The 21,698-nt window shown below is 38.0% G+C and overlaps 1 protein-coding gene across 3 annotated transcripts in view; it reads right to left on the bottom strand.

The window, feature by feature from the left end:
• Ints6 (integrator complex subunit 6) overlaps nucleotides 1-21,698 on the bottom strand; it is a 79,076-nt gene that overhangs the window by 32,866 nt on the left and 24,512 nt on the right. The window lies entirely within an intron of this gene.

Below are 21,698 nucleotides of genomic sequence, written 5' to 3'. Positions count from 1 at the left end.
AGAGTGAGATAGTTATTAGAAACACAGGAGAAACACTAGTCACCAAGCACGCACACATCCACACACACGCACATACGCACGCGTACACACACACACGAGATTAAAAGCTACTTTAGAATAAATGGGGAAAGAGCAAAAAAAGAGACTGGAGACTTTTAAGAACACCTTTAAGTCTGGCACAGTTGCTCAAACCTAAAATCCAGGCAAAAAGCTAAAAGAGGATTAGCATAACTTCAAGATCGGCCTGGGTTATGGAGTAAAACCTTAAGACCTCCAAAAGAGGAGGGGACACAGAAAAAAGGAAGGAAGCCACAAAGAGAAGCAGAAGGGAAAAAAGCAGGAGGGAGGGAGCAAAGGGAGTAGGGTAAGAGGGTAGGAAGAGGAAGGAAGAGGGGGAGGAAAGGAAAGAGAAGAATAAAAACAAGCACCACAATATTCAAGTAGACCTCAACAAGTGGTTTACAAATAAACAGGCAGGATTTTATTAAAGGAAGAAGGAAACAACAGTTTAACATTCAGGGATATCAGCAGTCCAGTTCAGGTCAAACATAGAGAAGATAATATAAAGAAATAATAGGTACTTTTCTTCTAGTTATCTCCCAATCCACCTAATTCTTAACTCTTCTGAGTTGCTGTGGTAAAAGCAAGGTGTGGTCAAAATATTTTGAACTAAGTATTATAAAGCCTTGAGAGGCTTATTTCATCCTTGTGGGAAGTGGAAACCATGTAAAGAAACTTGAACTGGATTACTGTAAGACAGGGACACAGAAACTCCAGGAAAAAAGAAGCCAGGTACCTTAGCTGCTAGGTAGCACCAAAAGTCCAGATATGAACGTAAGCCAGCTCACATAACCCAAAGAAATAAGTTGCTTTAAGCCCATTAAGTTTCAAGATAATATGTAATGCATCAAACAATAACTATAGTTACCATCAAATATTGAGATTTCCTATTTGCCTTCAAAAGAGCATGTGAAGTCCCCATCCGTCCGTCTGTCCATCTCCCCGTTGCCCCCTCCCTGCCCCCGCCAATTCCCTCTAGCTCTGTCACACTTTAGTATTTTCATGGTTTCCCTCCTTCTCTGGCTGCTCCCATCTTCTAGGCTCATCCTCAACCCTTTCTCAAACCCTAATACCTAGGCTTGAAATGTGAAAGATCTGCAAGCTTATGCTTGGGTCCTTGTCAGTTTACACTCAGCCCCAACCTACCTACTCACAAGTGTAAGTACTATCTAAATCTAGATCATATTCAACTTGAATATGTCCAGCCAAATCCTCTCTACAGAATATCAAAGTCTTCTCTATATGACATTCACTTTTATGTTGTTGCTGTTTCTTTTTTCGAGACAGAGTTTCTCTGTGTAAGCTGTCCTGGAACTTGCTATGTAGACCAGGTTGACCTCAAACTCAAAGATCCACCTACCAACTACCTGAGGGTTAGGATTAAAGGAGCTTGCCACCACTGCCTGGCAATATTCACTCATAAATGATTCCGAGATGCCTCAAAATCTAAACATTCTAAACTTAATTCATGATTTTTCTTCATCCATAAGCCTTATACTATTCTCTAGGCCAGGAAATGAATAGCATCATTATCATCTACAAAGCCATTTTCATGCCCCTTAAAAAGCCTTAAACACAATCTATGACAGTGAATTCTACTGATTTAACTTCCTAAACATTTCTTTAAATTGGGGGTTTGTCATCAGATACTAACAACCATGGCCTCAATGACCAGATCTAAAGTACTCACTAGTAGGATCTCCTAGCGTATTCCTCCACACTCTACCCCCATTTGTTCCCAGTGTTAGATGAGCCCAGTTCCGCATACATACTAAATAAGCACTCTTCCACTGAGCTGGATACCATTCTATATTCCTCCCTTTGGGGAGAAAAAAATGATTAATACAAATTTACTTTCATTTACACAATTATTTTTTAACAATAATAATTTTTGTCGTCTCCACAGCCAAAAAAGACTCCTGTTTGCTTTTGCTCTCCATTCTATGCTCAGACTCTAGTGTATCTAGATCATGTAAGATAGTCAATAAATATGGCTGAATGAAAATGAAAGGATTAATCATGTGACTGGGTAAACTGTGAAGCACTGAGAAATCTTCTGGACAATGGAAAGCAAGGAGATAGTTGAGCAGAATGATATACACAAAAGGCATACTTTAGGGAAATCCTGCCAACATTGTGGCAGATTAAAAGCAGTCATGAAAAGAACTAGGCAAGCAAGAGGGAAGGCTCAGTAGATAAAGATGCTTGCAACTAAGCCTGATCCCCAAAACCCACAAGGTAGAAGAAATGACTCTCACAAAACAACCTCTGCACACACACCATGGCACATACGTATCCCACATACAAAACTAGTAAGTAAATAAATAGATAAATAAATGTGATTTAATGAAAGGAAAACAGGACGAGGTGGTAGTAGCACACACTTTTTAGTTCTAAAGACTAGGGAGGCAAAGGCAGGCGGATCTTTGTTAGTTCAAGGCCAGCCTGGCCTACAAAGCGAGCTCCTAGACAGCCAAGGCTGTTACACAGAGCAACCCCAATCAAAGAAAGAAAAAAAGGGAGAAAGAGGGAGAGGGACGGGGGGGGTGGGGGAATAGGATTCCCCTCTGTATGTTGTGACTACCACTGGTTAACAAAGAAACTGCCTTGGCCTGTTGATGGGATAGAACTTAGGTAGGTGGGGAAAACTAAACTAAATGCTGGGAAGAAGGGTGGAGTCAAGGAGAAGTCATGGAGCCTCAGCGGGAAGCAGACACACTGAAACTTTGCTGGTAGGCCACAACTTCGTGGTGATGCACAGATTAATGGAGATGGGTTAAATTAAGATGTAAGAGTTAGCTAGAAATATGCTTAAGCTATTGGCCAAACAGTATTGCAAACAATTTCTGTGTGATTATTTCTGGAGTCTGGGCAGCCAGGAAACAAACAAGTGGCGTCCTTCAATGAGAGAGAGAGAGAGAGAGAGAGAGAGAGAGAGAGAGAGAGAGAGAGAGAGAGAGAGAGAGAGAGAGAGAGAGAAGAAATAAAAAGGGGGGAGGGAAGAAAAACAGGTTGGAGAGGTGGCAGCTCACAACCACCTGTAACTCTAGCTGCAGGGGATCCAATTCTGGCCTCCTTAAGGCACCTGCACTCATGTGCACATACCCATACTGCCATACACAACTGAAAAATAAACAAATGTTTTGTTAAAAGGAATGAACTAACACTTGTCTAACATGTGAGGCCTGAGGTCTAACTCTCAATATAGGGGAAAAAAGGAAGGAAGGAAGGAAGGAAGGAAGGAAGGAAGGAAGGAAGGAAGGAAGGAAGGAAGGAAGGAAGGAAGGAAGGAAGGAAGGACTACAAATTGCAGGAACTACTTAACACATTCAAAAACACACCATATGAATCATGACTTAAAAAACTATAAGCCAAGCTCTAAACATCTCCAGCAACATACAAATCTCTCTCTGTCTCTCTCTTTTGAGACAGAGTTTCTCTATGTAACAATTCTAGCTGCCTGGAACTCACCTTGTAGACCACGCTGACCTTAAACACAGAGTGCCTCTGCCACCACTTTCAAGAGTATAGTTGTAGCCTGGGTGGTGGTGGCGCACGCCTTTAATCCCAGCACTCAGAAGGCAGAGGCAGGTGATCTCTGTGAGTTCAAGGTCAGCCTGGTCTACAAGGCGAGTTCCAGGACAGCCAGGGTTACACAGGGGAAACTCTGTCTCAAAACAAAAGGGCAACTATACATATTAACTATAAAACTATTCAGAACCCAGCATGAAACAGCTTGAAATAAATCATAAACTATTAAATCAGAAAGCTGTCAAAAAAAAATCAGTAAGTTGGCTAACAATTCTCCATTTACTGAATGAACCCATGTATAGTAAATACAACTACATCAGATTCCTTGCTTTATTTAACTCTCTTAACAAATGTATTAACTATGACTCAAGACTTTAAAGAACAGCAGCAATTTAATGTATTTCTTTGCTTACCAAAACGTAAGATTGAGCATACATAAAAATGTTCTCTGAGCAGCAAGATGACATAGGTGAGGGTACTGTCCCCACTAGCCTGACCCTGTGAGCTTTGATCTCAGAATCCAAGTAAACATAAAAGAAAAAAAAAAACTGACACTTCAAAATCATCCTCTGGGGGCTGGAGAGATGGCTCAGCGGTTAAGAGCATTGTCTGCTCTTCCAAAGGTCCTGAGTTCAATTCCCAGCAACCACATGGTGGCTCACAACCATCTGTAATGGCGTCTGGTGCCCTCTTCTGGCCTGCAGGCATAGACACAGACAGAACATTGTGTACATAAAATCATCCTCTGACCTCTACAGGATCACTGCTAACACGCTCACACCCTCTAAACACACAGTTCACACATATCATCATTGTAATGGTGTCTTAAAATCCCAACAATAGTATATGATTGTCCATAAAGGTGCATATCTATCTCCTTTTCCATATAAAATTTTATAGTCTGAGTGTCAGAGTATTGGGGTCTAAGTCTTCTCCAAACTGGTAGGTTTTTCTTAATTGGCCATTGGGCTTGAGAAACAGCTCATTGGTTTAAGAGCACTGGCTGCCCTTGCAGAGGACCAACATAGTGACTCACAGCCATCCACAGTTGCAATTCTAAGAAATCTAATGTTCTCTTCTGACCTCTGAGTACACAGGGCACACATACAAGACATACATGAAGGCAAATACCCATACACTTAAAAAAAAAAAAAAAAAAAAAAAAAAAAAAAAAGCTAAGCAGAGCACCAGTCTGCAATCTTGACTTTTGAAAAACACCTTATAGCTTTTCTGTATATTCTGAAATTATATTTTAAAGACTATTAGTATTTGATTTGTGTTTCCTAACTGATTAACCTTAGAATAATTTCATATTCTTTTTCAAATGTAGACTATATTACAAAATAATGCTTACAGTTATAACACCACTTAAAGCTTTGAGTTTAACCTCAGAAACTTGGAGATTTAAGCTGACTTTAACACTGACTGGTCCATGTTTGTTGGTCCAGGTAATAACTGGTTAGTTTTTTCAAAGTTCCTTTCCCTCTGCAGACCAGGCTGTAGTTCTCTCAGGCCTTTATACCTTGACCCTGCTGCATCCATCTACAATACAGAATGCTGAGATTGCAGGAGTATGCCAATATATCTGATTTTTGTTCTTTTTCTAAGGATAACTAGGAAGCCAACTGTATGCTAAACTTCTGAAAGACTTCACGCTTATAAAATACATTCCAGAGAGAGAGAGAGAGAGAGAGAGAGAGAGAGAGAGAGAGAGAGAGAGAGAGATATAGTGAGTGTACCATGCTAGCTAGGGCTCTGACTTAAGCTGGGGTGAAAGAAAGGAAAACAGATGTAAGCTGAGAACTGCACAGCAAAATACAGGTAATTACTAAAACTAGACAAAAATTCCTGATGTCCACCATTTCATTTTATTTCCTGCACTTTTGTACATATTTGCAAGTTTCCACAATGAAAAGGTTTTCAAACTCCTTATTAGAACAACTGGAAATGCAAATCTAAACCTCTGTGGAAAGGAAATGGAACAGGAAGGGAAGTTTACTTTTATCACCACCTCTCCGATAAAACTCAGTCAAAAACCATCCTCTGCTAGCCAAAACTGAAAAAGTTCTGTTAAAAATCATAAACTAGCCGGGCAATGGTGGCGCACGCCTTTAATCCCAGCACTCGGGAGGCAGAGGCAGGTGGATCTCTGTGAGTTCGAGACCAGCCTGGTCTACAAGAGCTAGTTCCAGGACAGGCTCCACAGCCACAGAGAAACCCTGTCTCGAAAAACCAAAAAAAAACAAACAAACAAACAAAAAAAAACCCAAACAAATAAAAGTCATAAACTTAGGGCTGGAGAGAAAGCTCAGTGGTAAGAGCACTGGCTGATCTTTCAGAGGTCCTGAGTTCAATTCCCAGCACCCACATGGTGGCTCACAACCATCTATAATGAGATCTGATGCCCTCTCTGGCAAACACAGTACTCATATACATAAAGAAATGTCTTTTTAAAAAATGGTAAACTTAAAACAATTTAAAAATTCTCATTATTATGAGGTTTTACCCTAAGGCAAAAATTCAGTTTGCGTACCACTTAGTCACCATATACCTTTGTAAGAATATGCACTGGACTGCTAAGAACAGATACAGGTGTATGTACTACTCTTGTATACGGAAACTTACAATTTTCTGTCAGTAATTTCCAGTCCCATCCAGCTTTCAAAAAGCAGGTAGGGAATGAGTGAGTAGTATTTTATACAAAGAAACGTAATTGTTGTAATTATCCGCTATGTTCAGCGAGTCCGGTTTTATCCCATGCTTTTTCAGACCCAGGCCAGCTGGCCTTGGTGAGTTCCTGACAGAACATCCCCATTGTCTCAGTGTGTGGGTGCACCCCTCACGGTCCTGAGTTCCTTGCTCGTGCTCTCTCTCCTTCTGCTCCTGATTTGGACCTTGAGATTTCAGTCCGGTGCTCCAATGTGGGTATCTGTCTCTGTCTCTTTTCATCGCCTGATGAAGGTTAATATTCAGGAGGATGTCTATATGTTTTTCTTTGGGTTCACCTTCTTATTTAGCTTCTCTAGGATCACGAATTATAGGCTCAATGTCCTTTATTTATGGCTAAAAACCAAATATGAGTGAGTACATCTCATGTTCCTCTTTTTGGGTCTGGCTTAACTCACTCAGGATAGTGTTTTCTATTTCCGTCCATTTGCATGCAAAATTCAGGAAGTCATTGTTACTGCTGAGTAGTACTCTAATATGTATATATTTCACGATAAAGAAAAATAAATAATTTAAGCTAAAAAAAATAATAATTGTTGTAATTATCACCGGAAAGGTAGGAGACGGGGGTAAGGAGACCTCCCCATCATGGGACTGGTTTACATGTCCTAGTTGACGCAGGTTTTTGAAAGAACCAATGTGCTAAATGCCTATCCCCATGTCTGGAACCTCACTATGTTTACAGTGCGTAATATACCAGTTTTATTATGTTTCCTGCTGCATCTTACACTTGGCAAGCTCATACCTGCTTTCTGGTTACTATGATTGCCTGACTACATCACCACTGTTGTTTCCTCACTTACAAAACAGATTGATAAAATATATAATAATTGATTTAACATTCAAGTTAATAAAGTAACCATATTGACAGAATTTTAAAAGTTATGATTTACCTTAAAACCCAACATCTATTCACAGTTTTAAAAACAAAATGTTATCAACAACAACAAAGAACTGTATCTCAGCAAACTGTGAATAGAGAGAACTGCCTCAACCTGACAGAACTGTTTGTAGCAGTGCCAACCTGACATATAGTAAGTACAGATGGTGGTGCTAGCTGGTAATCACAGCAGCACTTGGAAGGCTACGGCAGGACAATTTTGAGTTCAAGTCTAGTCTGGGTCACATAGTGAGTTTCAGACCAGCTTGGGCTACAGAAAAAGGCTGTCTCAAAAAACAAAACAAAACAAAACAAAAACACAGGTGTACATACACACCCCACCCCCACAAACACAAACCTGCAGCTAACATCATATTAGCAGAGGAAAAGACTAACTCATTTCTAACCTGACCTCCCCCAAGATCACAAACAAGAGAGGGATGACAAGTCCCACCATTTTTACTAGTACATTAAGAGGAGAAAAGAAAGGGTAGACAAATAGTGAAAGGGGAAGAGCTTGTAAAACTTTTCAGACACAGCTCTGTGTGTACTAGCTCCCAAAAACTCCAGAAAAGGCTACTATATACTAAGTAAATTTGGGCAGCTCACAGGATAAAGGTCTCAGAATAACAAAAACCCACTATATATTTCTACACTAACAATACAATCAGAACTTAAAATTATAATTTATAAGAAATGTGCCAAGCTCACACACTGAACTTATAAATATATTCAGAAAAAGATGTTGGAAATATGAGAAATAAGCAATAATAATGGATCAGAATGACAAAATGTCAACCCCATCTCCAACTGTTCAATCAAAACTTCAGCAAACTTTCTTGTAATCCTGATTCCCAATTTAAACATAAATTCAAAGCCCTTATATTACACAAAGTATTTTGAAAAAGTTGGAGATTTTCAAGACTTAGAAACAGTAAGCAAAAACAGTAAGCTCTGGGTTTTAAATAACGCAGACCGTGGCCTAGCAAAGTCCCTTACCCAGTTATTTCTTCTGACTTAATAAGCTGCTACATGCCACTTTATGCAATCCTCTCTGAAGGCACACAGATTACCTTTAAAGGCAACTTCCAAACCCCTCTAAGAAGTAGAAACGTCTCATCTTTGTTCAGTGATAGTAAGGACTTTTTAAAATCGAAGTACCCTTAAGCTGTCATCACTATATTCATTCTAAAGGTAAGAACACTAACTGGGTGCACACCTTTAATCCCAGTGCTTGGGACATGGAGGGAGTGAATTTTTGTGAGTTTGAACCCAGCCTGGTTTAAACTTTGTACTGAAAGAGAATAGTTAGATCTCTAATTAGTTGCAGTCAGGATTCAACACTTGGTTTTTAACACATAAACATTTCAACCAGTACATTTTAAATAACTTAAATTTGAAGTGGATATAAGTATTAATATAACCTATTTTCCCTTTTAGATAAAAAAATTCATAACTCTGTCACTCTGTTTATTGACAATGGGAATGGAGAGGAGGATGTTTCAAAGAAACAAACACCAACACAATAGTAAGAATTAACCCTAAGCCCAGAGTATCGTCTCCATAAACCATTTGCTAAGCATAAGAAATCTGACCCAATTCTAAGCCTGAAGCAAAAAAGTAAGCTTTGAACAGCCATTATAAAAGAAAACAAAGAAACAATCAAGCTTTTGAAGCATGATCTTTATTATTCCTCCCCAAGTCTAAAATCTCTCATTCCTCCTTCTATTAATCAACCCCCACCCCCCAAATCTTAACATAACTAGTATAGGTAAGTTGTGAAGTTCTTGATGAATGCTGATAAGGACTGTCCTGTCCTGTGTTAAATCTGGAGTCACCTTCATATAAAGAAGTCTCCTGTTCTCCAAAGTCTGCTGCTTTTCTTAAAAGTCAAACCTTGGTTGCAAGATGTTTTGTAAAATGAGCCCATTTGGCATCAACTATCCACCAAAGAGAAGCAATTGAGATTAGCACAGCTTAAAGCAGAGCCACTCTACTTCTGGGACTACTACCCAATCAAACCTATCTTTAAAATAGAATTCTCTGTTTTTGTTACTGTTCTTTCAAAAAGACCATTAACCCAATTAAAAAAAAAATCTAGAGCAGTGGTTCTCAACCATCCTAATGCTGCAAAACCCTTTAATACCATTCCTCATGCTGTGGTGACCCCAACCATAAAGTTATTTCCACTGTTACTTCATAACTGTAAGTCTGCTGTTATTGATTGTAATGTAAATATCTGCTGTGAGGAATATCTGGTATGTGACTCCTCTGGTCAAGACCCACAAGCTGAGAACAATTAAACTAGAAGCTTGTCAGTTTGTTTACTGCAGAAACTATGCATTCAAAGAAAAACTAATTCTGTATGGTAGCATGTGATACAGCACTTGGGAGACAGAGGCAGGAAATCCAATTTAGGCTTCCAGACCCTGTGGCAAAAAGCAACATGCTGTTGTAACAAGGGCAAGAACTGATACATCCTAATAACGGAAACGTTTATGTCATCTTACTACATAGAAAGCTAGTGACTGGGGCTGGAGAGATGGCTCAGAGGTTAAGAGCACTGACTGCTCTTCCAGAGGTCCTGAGTTCAATTCCCAGCAACCACATGGTGGCTCACAGCCATCTATAATGAGATCTGGTGCCCTCTTCTGGCATGCAAGCATACATGGAAGGAATGTTGTATACATAATAAATAAATAAATCTTTGAACTATGTTCAAAGCAGCTTTATTTGTCATAGCCAGAACCTAGAAACAACCTAAATGCCCCTTGATCAAAGAATGGATAAGAAAAATGTGGTACACTTACACAATGGAGTACTTACTACACAGCAGAAAAAAATAACAACAGCTTGAATTTTGCAGGAAAATGGATGGAGCTAGGTAACCCAGACACAGAAAGACAATTATCACATGTACTCACTCATAGATGGGTTTTAAACATAAAGCAAAGAAAGCTGGCCTACAAACCACAATTCCAGAGAACTTAGACAACAATGAGACAACAAAGAGAGACTTACAGAGATCTAATCTACATGGAATGTAGAAAGTAGAAAAAGACAAGATCTCCTGAGTAAATTGGGAGCATGGGGACCTTGGGGGAGAGTTAAAAGGGGAGGGGAGAGGCAGGGAGGGGAGCAGAGAAAAATGTAGAGCTCAATAAATATCATTTAAAAAAATTGTAAGATGAAATAAACTCAAAAAAAAAAAAAAAAAGATGAAATAAACTCCCCAAAGTGGTTTTGGTCAGTGTTCATCATAGGAACAGAAAACAAAATAGAATAAAAATTTCTGGTATGTATCACAGCTCGTGTTGCACAGAAAGCAAATTTGAGAACACATACACACAGAAATAAACATGTGATTTTTCTCCTGAATGATGGAAATTGAATCCAGGGTCCACTGACTATCTACAAACATGCTACACTGAGCTATATTCCTAGTCTAGTATAATTACTAAACTTTAAGAAGTACAAACACTGGGAATTGTACATGCCCCATATAATTTATTACTAGTAAATATCAACTCAATGAAAAGAAATTAACGGGTCTTAGGATTTTTCAGTTTACTTAAATTTAGGAACTTAGGTTATTAGTGAACTACTGGGTTTTATAAAAGTGCTTCCAGGGGCTGGAGAGATGGCTCAAGAGGTTAAGAGCATTGCCTGCTCTTCCAAAGGTCCTGAGTTCAATTCCCAGCAACCACATGGTGGCTCACAACCATTTGTAATGGAGTCTGGTGCCCTCTTCTGGCCTGCAGGCATACACACAGACAGAATATTGTATACATAATAAATAAATATTTAAAAAATAAATAAATAAAAGTGCTTCCATTACGGAGAAAGCAATGTAAAATTAAACTTTTCCAAAATAAAATGGTCAAAATATCTCTTAAGAATCTTTTTTTACTATGATAAAAAATGTTGAAGGAAGCAGTACTAATATTCTTCAAGTTCAATGCAACAAAATATGAACTACTTCAAAGCTCTTGTGTTTTCTGCCTTTCATTGTTTTTGTTTTTCACTTTTCTTGAGACAGGGTCATACTATGTAGCCCAGTTAAACTTGTCCTGCCCTCCCCATGCTAGGATTAATAGGCATGCACTACCACCCAAAAATAACTTTTTTTTTTTAAAAAAAAAAAACTTTTTATGACAGACAAAAGTCAAATGCAAACTTGTTCTAATAAACCTCTGAAGCTTAACTGCCTGATACTTATATGATAATTGTATAAATTTAAAAAAATACTTCATTAAATTTTTAAAATCTATTTGCAGTTAACAACTGAATGCAATTTTGAAATCAAGAATCACTTAGCTACAACAAAAAGGCTATGTCCGATTAAGAGAACAAGCATTAAACTAAAGCTCTCAAGAGCACGGGAAATTCCTTCCTATGGCTGTTAAGCTCAGAAAGACACTCAAAGTTGGGGTCTGATCAGCAGCAGCAACGGAGTTCTGAGTTTCAGATTAGTTTACCAATTAAACCTAAATAATCAGCTTAGGGTTATCATTCTGTTTGAATCAGATTCTCCAACAAAAAGGCACAGTCCCCAGAGAGAACTACACTCTACTCTGCTCACCTTTAAGACTTTCTCTGAGGCCTTCCGAGATGACTAGCATCAGACTTTTGAGGAAGGCTAGCCATTAGACAAGGCTTTTCCCCACGATCTGACTGCTTGAAGTGACATCCAGGATCAGGTCGATCCTGTATCCAGGAATCATGACCCTCCCTGAGGCACCAGTCATCATGAGACAGTCAGTGTGCACTTTGGCACTTCTTGAAAACCACTGGGCTGCTCCTTTAGCTGAAAGGAAAAGAAACATCAAAACCACAACAAACAAAACAAGGGGGAGGGGAATCAGTAATTCAATCTGAAAAGAGAGCGTGGGAAAAAAATATACCAAAACAGCCTCGTCGTCTAGATCAAAATTTAGCCTTGTGTTGGTGTAAAGGCCAAAGTTTCAAGATTATTCACTCATTTCAAGCTTATTTCTGATAAATAAATCTAAAAAACTTAAAATTATTGCACTATATTTGAAAAGGACCAAAAGTAGAAATTAAGTTTTAAAAACTGGGAATAGAGCTAATATAATCAATATATTTATAAGTAACTAGCAGCCTAAAGCTTACGTTAGTGTGGCCATCAGGAATACAAACATTAACATCTGCATTTTCTCAGATTATAATCTGACACAGAAAGGCAGAAAATAACCAAGCAGTCTAAATTTATGCCTGGGGCATAAATGCACATACATGTACACACTCACACACATGCACACACACGGGGGGGGGGGGCAGAGAGAAAACAACTATTCCAGTTCTAGTACTTTTTTGAATGTCAGTGACTGCTTTAAACAAGAAATTTAAATATTATTAAAAATAAAAACAGTGGGGTTGGATGTGGTGTCACACACTTAATCCCAGCCCTTGGGAGGCAGAGACTGGCAGATTTGAGGCCAGTTGATCTATACAGTCAGTCCCATGCCAGCCAAGGGAATATAAAAAGACTCTGTCTCAAAATTCATTTCTAAAAATAAAATACAAACAATGGGCCAGAGAGGCCAGAGAGGTGGCTGGAGCATGGGGTGGGGTTAGGAGAGGACAACCTTGACCACAGTATATACGGCAGCATCATAGCACTTTTAAGAATGAAGCAGAATGGCTTACATAAATAATGGTATCTGTCAAAAAAAAAAATGTTTTGAGGCAATTGTTTTCATGAAAGCTAAAGAACTATCAGTCCACCCCTCATTGGCCTACAGCCCATCAACTAGGCTAGACTAGTTGACTAGCATGTCCCAGAGATCCTTCTAGCTCTGCCTTCAGTGGCGGCAAGAAACCAGCAGCAGATCCTCAGCCCTTTACTGAGGGAGCCATTATCCCAGCCCTGAGGTGATTGTTTTACAAGTTGCCTCATAACTCCTTGACAACAACCTTACTATAAATGCAATTATTTTATTTTCCTTTCTTCCTACTTTTTTCTAAATCCAGAAACTAAGACTGAGACAGGAGGGTGGTTAGGGGCAGCCTAGACTTATATCCCAGACCACTGTCACTAAAAACAAAAGAACACAGACAAATCTATGGACTTCACCCCTGAAAAGTGTATATGAACACAAACACAATATTTAGATATTAAAGAAATGTATATACCCTTTAGAGGGCCAAGATTCTAGGTTCAGAACCCTATAAAAAACTTTTTTCCTTCCTACTACATCTTTAAAACCTGCATCACACACGATCACACCTCTTCTTCAAAACCTGCATCACACACGATCACACCTCTTCTTCAAAACCTGCATCACACACGATCACACCTCTTCTTCAAAACCTGCATCACACACGATCACATCTCTTCTGATTTTCACTTTCCTGTCTAATACCAGCTGAATTTTGGCCTACACAATTATTCCTTTTGGATTACTGAGTGTAGCTTATTCATTCTTTCCACATAACACTCTCCTTTAGTCTCTAGTCCATCTTCACTCACCTGGCTCACAGAACAACTTTGCTAAAAATCCAAATTTAATAATGTGCCTAGTCAACTTCAATCTTAATACCTTTCCCTGCAAATGTTGGCATAAGGAAATGCTGTATCCTTACAGCACTGTCATCTGCCTTCTACTTACATTTTATGTATCTTATACTTTTCAATTTATAATAATCTATTAAACGATGTCCATGTATGTATACTTTGGCATACTCTCTTGGAATATCACAGCTTAATTCCTTACTCAAAATTTATTTGTTTTTTGTTTTTTTTGTTTTGTTTTTCGAGACAGGGTTTCTCTGTGGCTTTGGAGCCTGTCCTGGAACTAGTTCTGTAGACCAGGCTGGTCTCGAACTCACAGAGATCCGCCTGCCTCTGCCTCCCAAGTGCTGGGATTAAAGGCGTGCGCCACCATCGCCCGGCCTTACTCAAAATTTAAAGTTCCTTTGTTTATGCTGAGAAACCTCATTTCTGCTATGGCATTTCTCACTATACTACAAGTGCTAATTTTGTTGCCTGTTTCCAAAGACAGTATGTTTCTAGGGGCAAGAATCTTATTTACTTCCATCTTTGCTCCTGCAGTAGCTGGAATACAAATAAATAAAGAACTATACATGTGTACACTGATTGCCAAAGTTCTGGTGTACAGCCAAACCTATTACATATCACAGGGGAGAAAATACTGAACTAAAGCATAACTCAGATCTGAAGAATCCATTCTGGAAGGTAATTAAATGACAACTCTCCAGACAATCATTAACTGTCATCAATTTTTTACAGTCATGGAAATGTATTTTCTAAATGATGTTAGTTATATAGCATTCAAAAACAAGTAATTATAACAGAGTAAAGACACCAGAATTCTAATATTATCCTTTGGATGAAAACTTCTAAGGCAGGGATAGCAATAGCAGGCAACATGAGTCAATTATTCACCTCTTCCTAGCAGTTCACCTCCTCTATCTCATCTTGAACTCAGGGTCAAAAGAAGTCCTCAACACAGCACACTCGAGGAAGTAACTTTTTTTTTTTTTTTTTTTTGGTTTTTTGAGACAGGGTTTCTCTGTGGCTGTGGAGCCTGTCCTGGAACTAGCTCTGTAGACCAGGCTGGTCTCGAACTCACAGAGATCCGCCTGCCTCTGCCTCCCAAGTGCTGGGATTAAAGGCGTGCGCCACCACCGCCCGGCAAACAGGTAGTCAGTGTGGAAGTTAGCATTTTAAAACTGTCCAGTTATCTATTCTAAACCATATCAACAAATTAGAAAACAATCCTGCTATAAATATTCACACAACTCAATTCCACAACCTTGCAAAGATTCCAAGTAATTATTTGTACCTTAGAGTAACTTTAGGCTAGTCCTAAACATTTCACTGCTATTAAGGTATTTTCACATGCTTTTATGTGGGAAAAGTATCTGCAATTATATTGTGTTTTCTTTTCTTTTTTTTTTTTTTTTTTTTTGGTTTTTTTCGAGACAGGGTTTCTCTGTGGTTTTGGAGCCTGTCCTGGAACTAGCTCTTGTAGACCAGGCTGGTCTTGAACTCACAGAGATCCGCCTGCCTCTGCCTCCCAAGTGCTGGGATTAAAGGCGTGTGCCACCACCGCCCGGCTTATATTGTGTTTTCAAATCTGACTGCTCAACTCATCAGAACCATTTGGGACATTTTTATAAAATACTAATACAATTTATAAAATACTAATATAATTCCAGCCTAAAGCAATGGACCCATAAGCAGAGCTGAAGTCCGTATATTTTATAAACTCACTTGGTGATTTTGCTGCAGTAGCTACAACTATAAGTACCACATTGTTTAGGTATGGAAGGACTAGAAGCAGTGATAGAGAGTCTCTAAACTTTTTTGATGTATCTTACCAAAGACTTTTAGGTAACAATTTCTACTGCCATACCATGTTCATTAGGATGACCAAGACATTTCTTTTTTCATCATTCTGTTTGCCTAGATGCTTCTTAGGGATTATTCTTACTACCTAAGTTTAACAATGTAACTGTGTAACTGAACTGTTCAGTGTGCACTACATTGTGTCAACTTCTTTATTTTATAAATATGTATTTTCAATAAACTATTAACTATACGTAGAAACATTTCTAAACCATACCAACAGTGGCAAATCCAGGAATAGAGAATATGAGGCAAATGTATAGACAGAAAAATAAAATGTGAACAATCTATATCCAACAAACTCCTTTTGCTGTTCTTACAAAACTGCCTCAGTAGAGATGACACAAAGCACAAGTCTGAAATGTGCTTACTCTTTAAGAGCTGCTAGACCCCAGTAACATAGGTATGAAGAGGTCACTCTAAGACAACTCAGAAACCTACCACACTACGAAATTTCACAAGATTTCTTTCAGTTTTTTTTTTTAAGATTTATTATGTACTTTATGTATATGGATGTTTTGTCTGTATGTACACTGCCCACCAGAAGAGGGCATTAGATCTAATGGGATTGCAGTTATAGATCTCTGTGAGTCACCATGTGGATGCTTCTTAACCACTGAACCAGCCCCTCTTTCAGTTTTTTTTAATAAAAAACAAAGAAAGCTACCCAGTGTCCTAAGCAGTCAAGGGAGTGGAAACCCACTCTAAATCTGTTTTTAAGTCTTTACCTATAAAAAAGATGTAACGGCCTCTGGCAAATAGTTTTATTACAGTGGATAAAAATATTTTGTGGAGGGAGGAAACAGTTTCTGAACCACTTCAGAAACTATAATCTATTGCTTTTAAATCATTAAGAAGGCAAATGCATAACTACCTTTTCAGAAAAATAAAACCATTTTCAATTTGTAATATGTAGGATGATCCAGAAAAAAAAAATGGTGCTATCAAATCCAATTAACTCATAGCTTGGAATTTTGTACCAACTTTAAGAGCTAACAAATCAGAATATTTGTAAGACCAGCTGAACCCACAGCTGAGACTCTGCTCATATTCTTCTATATAAGTGTCTTAACTGGACATCTCTCCAGTTACTTATAAAAGTAGTTACCCAGCTTGGTCTTAAAAACCTAGTTAGTATTGCAAAGTCAACAGTTCATTTTGATAACAAATTCCTTCTCAAAGACATCAACTCCATGGCAAACATAATACAGAAATGCAAACAGACTCATCTATACAGAAAAATCTCAATATTTGAAATAGAAGGCTACTATTAGCATCTTCAGGAATGAGAAAAATAACAGTTTCGATACAGACTGTTACAGCAGGATTCTTTTGCTGCCTTACTGAACAAAGGTACTTGGTCATGTATTTCTGGAATCAGTTCAGAACACATTTCCACTGCAACTTAGTAGATCTTTGCAAATTATAAAAAGTTTCAAGTTTTCAGCAAAACCTGGTGACACATGACTGAGGAAGACTGGCAAAATTTGAAGCCAGCCTAGGCTCTGAGTTCACATTCAGCTTTTGACTTCAGTGGAAGACACTGTTTCAAAAAGTTAAGTAAATAAACAGCTCTAATTATCACTTGGTGATTTCATAGAAACATTTGACATGCTGGTAATACTGATGTGATCAGCATTATGAGTATTTGGACACAAGAATGTTTATCAACACCAAAAAATAAGTACTGTGGAAACAAGAAGAATAGCTTTCTTGGTATATCAGAATTCAAATCCATATGTAACCATTTCCCTTATATGAAAATACTGGAGACAACCAGTTTTATTAAATGGCTGTATACATGCGGACATACCAACAGTGAAAAAAAAAAAAAAAAAAAAAGGCCAAAATAATACACTTAAACTTGCAATCCAAACAGTACCAGACAATACTCAGGTCACCACAAGTAATAGCCCAGACTTTTATTAGATGACTCCCAATGTTTCATTTAATTAATTAATATAAAATGATTACAACTAGCTCAAGAGTTTCGTCCAATTTTTTTTTTTTTTTTTTTTTTGGTTTTTCGAGACAGGGTTTCTCTGTAGCTTTGGTGCCTGTCCCGGAACTAGCTCTTGTAGACCAGGCTGGCCTCGAACTCCCAGAGATCCACCTGCCTCTGCCTCCCGAGTGCTGGGATTAAAGGCGTGCGTTACCACCGCCCGGCTGAGTTTCGTCCAATTTTTACAAAGCCATCAGTCTTCTCCCCTATGAGCTGTCACAGAATGCATAGAAGTTCTGTTTTTCTTCTCACAAACATGCTGTAAAAATGGGGGCCCATATATACTCAAGCCAAGGCTTGATACAGCTCTAAGTATTTCAACTAACTCCTTTTCTATGCTCCAAACAATTTAATACTGGGCCTTTTTTTTATAAATTTCACAAATATATGTAGTAAGCCACACACAATAAATGGTCATCCTAATAAGATCTTTAGATCAAGTTAGATCGTATATTAAAAAGAATTTGCCAATTACATGAGAGGTAGCAGTGTCTATGAGATGGGATGAGTTCACTTTTTCAGTGCCTCCACATACTTAGAATCACTATTTTCATCACTCCAAATACTACTTAAACACTGTCATGAAACAACACTTATCGTGTTATATAGTCATTGCCTAGAAATGTTCTGCTCAGTATTCATGGGAGACTAAATTAACATTATACTTGCATATAAAGCTGAAATAAAGATAAGAATTCAGATGGAAAGTTAATTAGGCTGTGGAGACAGCTTAGTCAGACAAGTACCTGTCGTACAACACAAGGACCTGAGCTCAGATTCCCAATGAGTGCCTGTGAGCCCAACACTAGAGAGGCAGAGACAGGAAGATCCCTGAGATTTGCCAACTGTCTTGCCCAGGTAGTAAGATACAGGTTCAAGAAGAAACTGTCTCCAAAAAAAGGCAGAGACCAATAGAGAAAGACACCCAACATTAACTTATGATATGCATACATATCTGCATATACACTTGCACAGCACAGACACAAACATACACAATAGAAGGTAAATTCTAAACACATTCAACAACAGAATCAAAGAGGTTCTGCTAATTTGAGCTGGGATACCTTCACAATTTAAATTAATTCTAACAGATTCGGCAGCAACAAATACCATAACCGAGGCAAATCATTTTATTTCTCTTGATTTCAAGTTCCTCGTTTGTAAAATGCAAGATGAGACTAAATGACCGTTATGCGCGTGTGCACTGAGAATTATGTGAAATCAGCAAGGTCACTCATTCTGTACAACAAAACAGGTATGACCTACCACAGCGTACGTCATACCTCTCAAGCAAAGAATATCATGAGAGTAGAACACACAAACCCAGAGAGAGAAATAAGTTACATCAACAGTAGTCACAGCTGGCCAAATATCATGGAACATGCCTGTAATCTAACTACTTCGGAGGTGGAGGCAAGAGGATCTGAATTTGAGGCCAGTATTACTCAATGAATACAAAGCCAGCCTGAGCTATAGAGTAAGACAGTCTATTCAAAAATAGAAAAAGCAGACACAAATTACTAAAAATTACATACACATATTCCATTAAGTTCCTTAAATGGAAATTAATCACACATTTATTCATTCAAAACTACAGAAAGAGAATCCGGTTTTGCCAAAGGCAAAGGTAAAGAAACTTGAAGAGATGTAAAAACCAAACTGGCATTTCCTAGTAAAAATAACAATATAAATCATGCATGGAGCAAGCATATAAATGCACAGAGAGAGAAAAACATTGCTTAGTGCTAAAGCACTTGCCTAGCATTCACTAGGTCTCCAGCAGCACTGGGTGATAAGAGAGAGGTAGAGGGAAAGAGAAAATTTGCAGGGGCTTTCTCAAACATGAATATCAAAATAACTCACAGGCCTATGTTCCAACTTCATAATCAAAAATGCTTGACTTAAAAACACACGAACTTTCTGCTTCAGGTAAGGAGAAGCAATAGGAACCAATTTTTAACTTACTATCAGATTCAATACATCAACACCTGTAATATTTTTAATGTAAATGCTATTCTTAGTATTATACTAAATATTATATAAGATATGAAGAACAGAAAGGTTAAGATCTCTGCCCACAGGAAAATCTTCTCAATCTTATTTGCAAGTTAATATTGGAATATTATAAAGACAAAATAATAGGAGCTGGAGAGATGGCTGAGCGGTTAAGAGCATTGCCTGTTCTTCCAAAGGTCATGGGTTCAATTCCCAGCAACCACATGGTGGCTCACAACCATCTGTAATGAGGTCTGGTGCCTACTTCTGGCCTGCAGGCATACATGTAGACAGAATATTGTATACATAATAAATAAATAAATATATTTTAAAAAGACACAATAATATACTTCCCAAGGAAGGAATCAAAATGAAAGTTCAGCCGGCGGTGGTGGCGCACGCCTTTAATCCCAGCACTTGGGAGGCATAGGCAGGCGGATCTCTGTGAGTTCGAGATCAGCCTGGTCTACAAGAGCTAGTTCCAGGACAGGCTCCAAAACCACAGAGAAACCCTGTCTCGAAAAAAAAAAAAAAATAAAATAAATAAATAAATAAATAAACAAAATGAAAGTTCATCAATTCCAATTCCTATGTTTCAAGATTATTTAATTGTTTTTATTGAGCTATACATTTTTCTTCACTTCCCTTCCTTCCTCCCTTCTCCCCTTCTATATTGTCCTGCGATCAAGAAATTTTAGGGCTGGAGGAAGTCCCATAAATAGATTTTATAAATAAAACAAATCCAGAAATACAGGAACAAACTATATCACAAAAGGCATTTCTAAAAAGGCAAGAGAAATGTGCCTTGAACGAATAACCTTACTGGTAGGCATACTTGACAACAGAAAACAAAATTAACTGTTTAATCAAAATCATTAAGGTAAAAAAATGACCATCAACAGACTTAGAATTTCAAGTCAGGTGTGGTGGTGCATGCCTTTAATCCCATTTAGGAGGCAGAGGCAGATGGATCTCTGTGAGTTTGAGACCAGCCTGGGCTATAGAGTCAGTTCCAGGACAGTCAGGGATACACAGAGAAACCCTGTCTCAAAAAACAAACAAACAATAAGACTTGAAATTTCTACAAAATGAGTACAAATACTAAAAATATTATGGTTAAGAAAAAAATCAATTTGAGAGTTTCTAAATTACAATCAGTGTCTGTCTACTAAGAGTGGCAGGACCATACATGGCTATACACACCAACTAAGTCTAAGAAAGTCCAACAAACCATTAAGTTTTACTTTTAAGCAGGCAATAAAATAGCTAGTAATAGTTTATAATCTATTTTTTCAGTGCTACCTCAATGATTATATCCTAAAATCTCTTTAATATTAACTGCCGGAACAATGCAATTCTAGCATTTCCTAAGTCAAATTAGGCAATCTAAATTCTACACTGTTCTAGTGCCTCATGATGGAATGATACAACACCCCTTTTCTTGATAGCCCGCCACACATTTTCATAGATTTTTTTTTCATTTTATATTTCAAAAACCCTCTGAAGGAAAGCAAGAATTATTGTCATTGTTTCATTGATAAGGTGGAGATTTAGGGAAATTAGGTCACTGGTACAAAGTTTACTACTATAAATACTTGAATTAGAAAAAACCCATATGGCCAGGCGGTGGTGGTGCACGCCTTTAATCCCAGCACTTGGGAGGCAGAGGCAGGTGGATCTCTGTGAGTTCGAGACCAGCCTGGTCTACAGAGCTAGTTCCAGGACAGGCTCCAAAGCCACAGAGAAACCCTGTCTCGAAAAAACAAAAAACAAAAAACAAAAAAAAAAAACCCATATGCTCTGACCCCATGCAATTTATATGCCACAGTAAATTCCAAATCTTTAACTTTAATTCTAATTCTAAATTTTAATCTAATCTTTAAAGTCTATACCTTTCCCATTTCAAACTCTAATATAAATACCATATAAACTAAGAACAAATGCAAACAGCAACAAGTCTTTAAAAGATCACTTGCATATCAGCATGTCAAGAAGAAAAAAAAATGATAAAACCATCAACAGTTCAAATATAATAAAAACACTGTAAAGTTTGCTTCCTTTAAATCTAATGGATTTATCATAATATAGCACACACAACTCACTGACAG

This window comes from Chionomys nivalis, chromosome 12 (assembly GCF_950005125.1).
Source record: "Chionomys nivalis chromosome 12, mChiNiv1.1, whole genome shotgun sequence".
Lineage (NCBI taxonomy): Eukaryota > Metazoa > Chordata > Mammalia > Rodentia > Cricetidae > Chionomys > Chionomys nivalis.
Note: the sequence above shows the minus strand (reverse complement) of the source record. Positions and strands in the feature narration are given on the sequence as shown.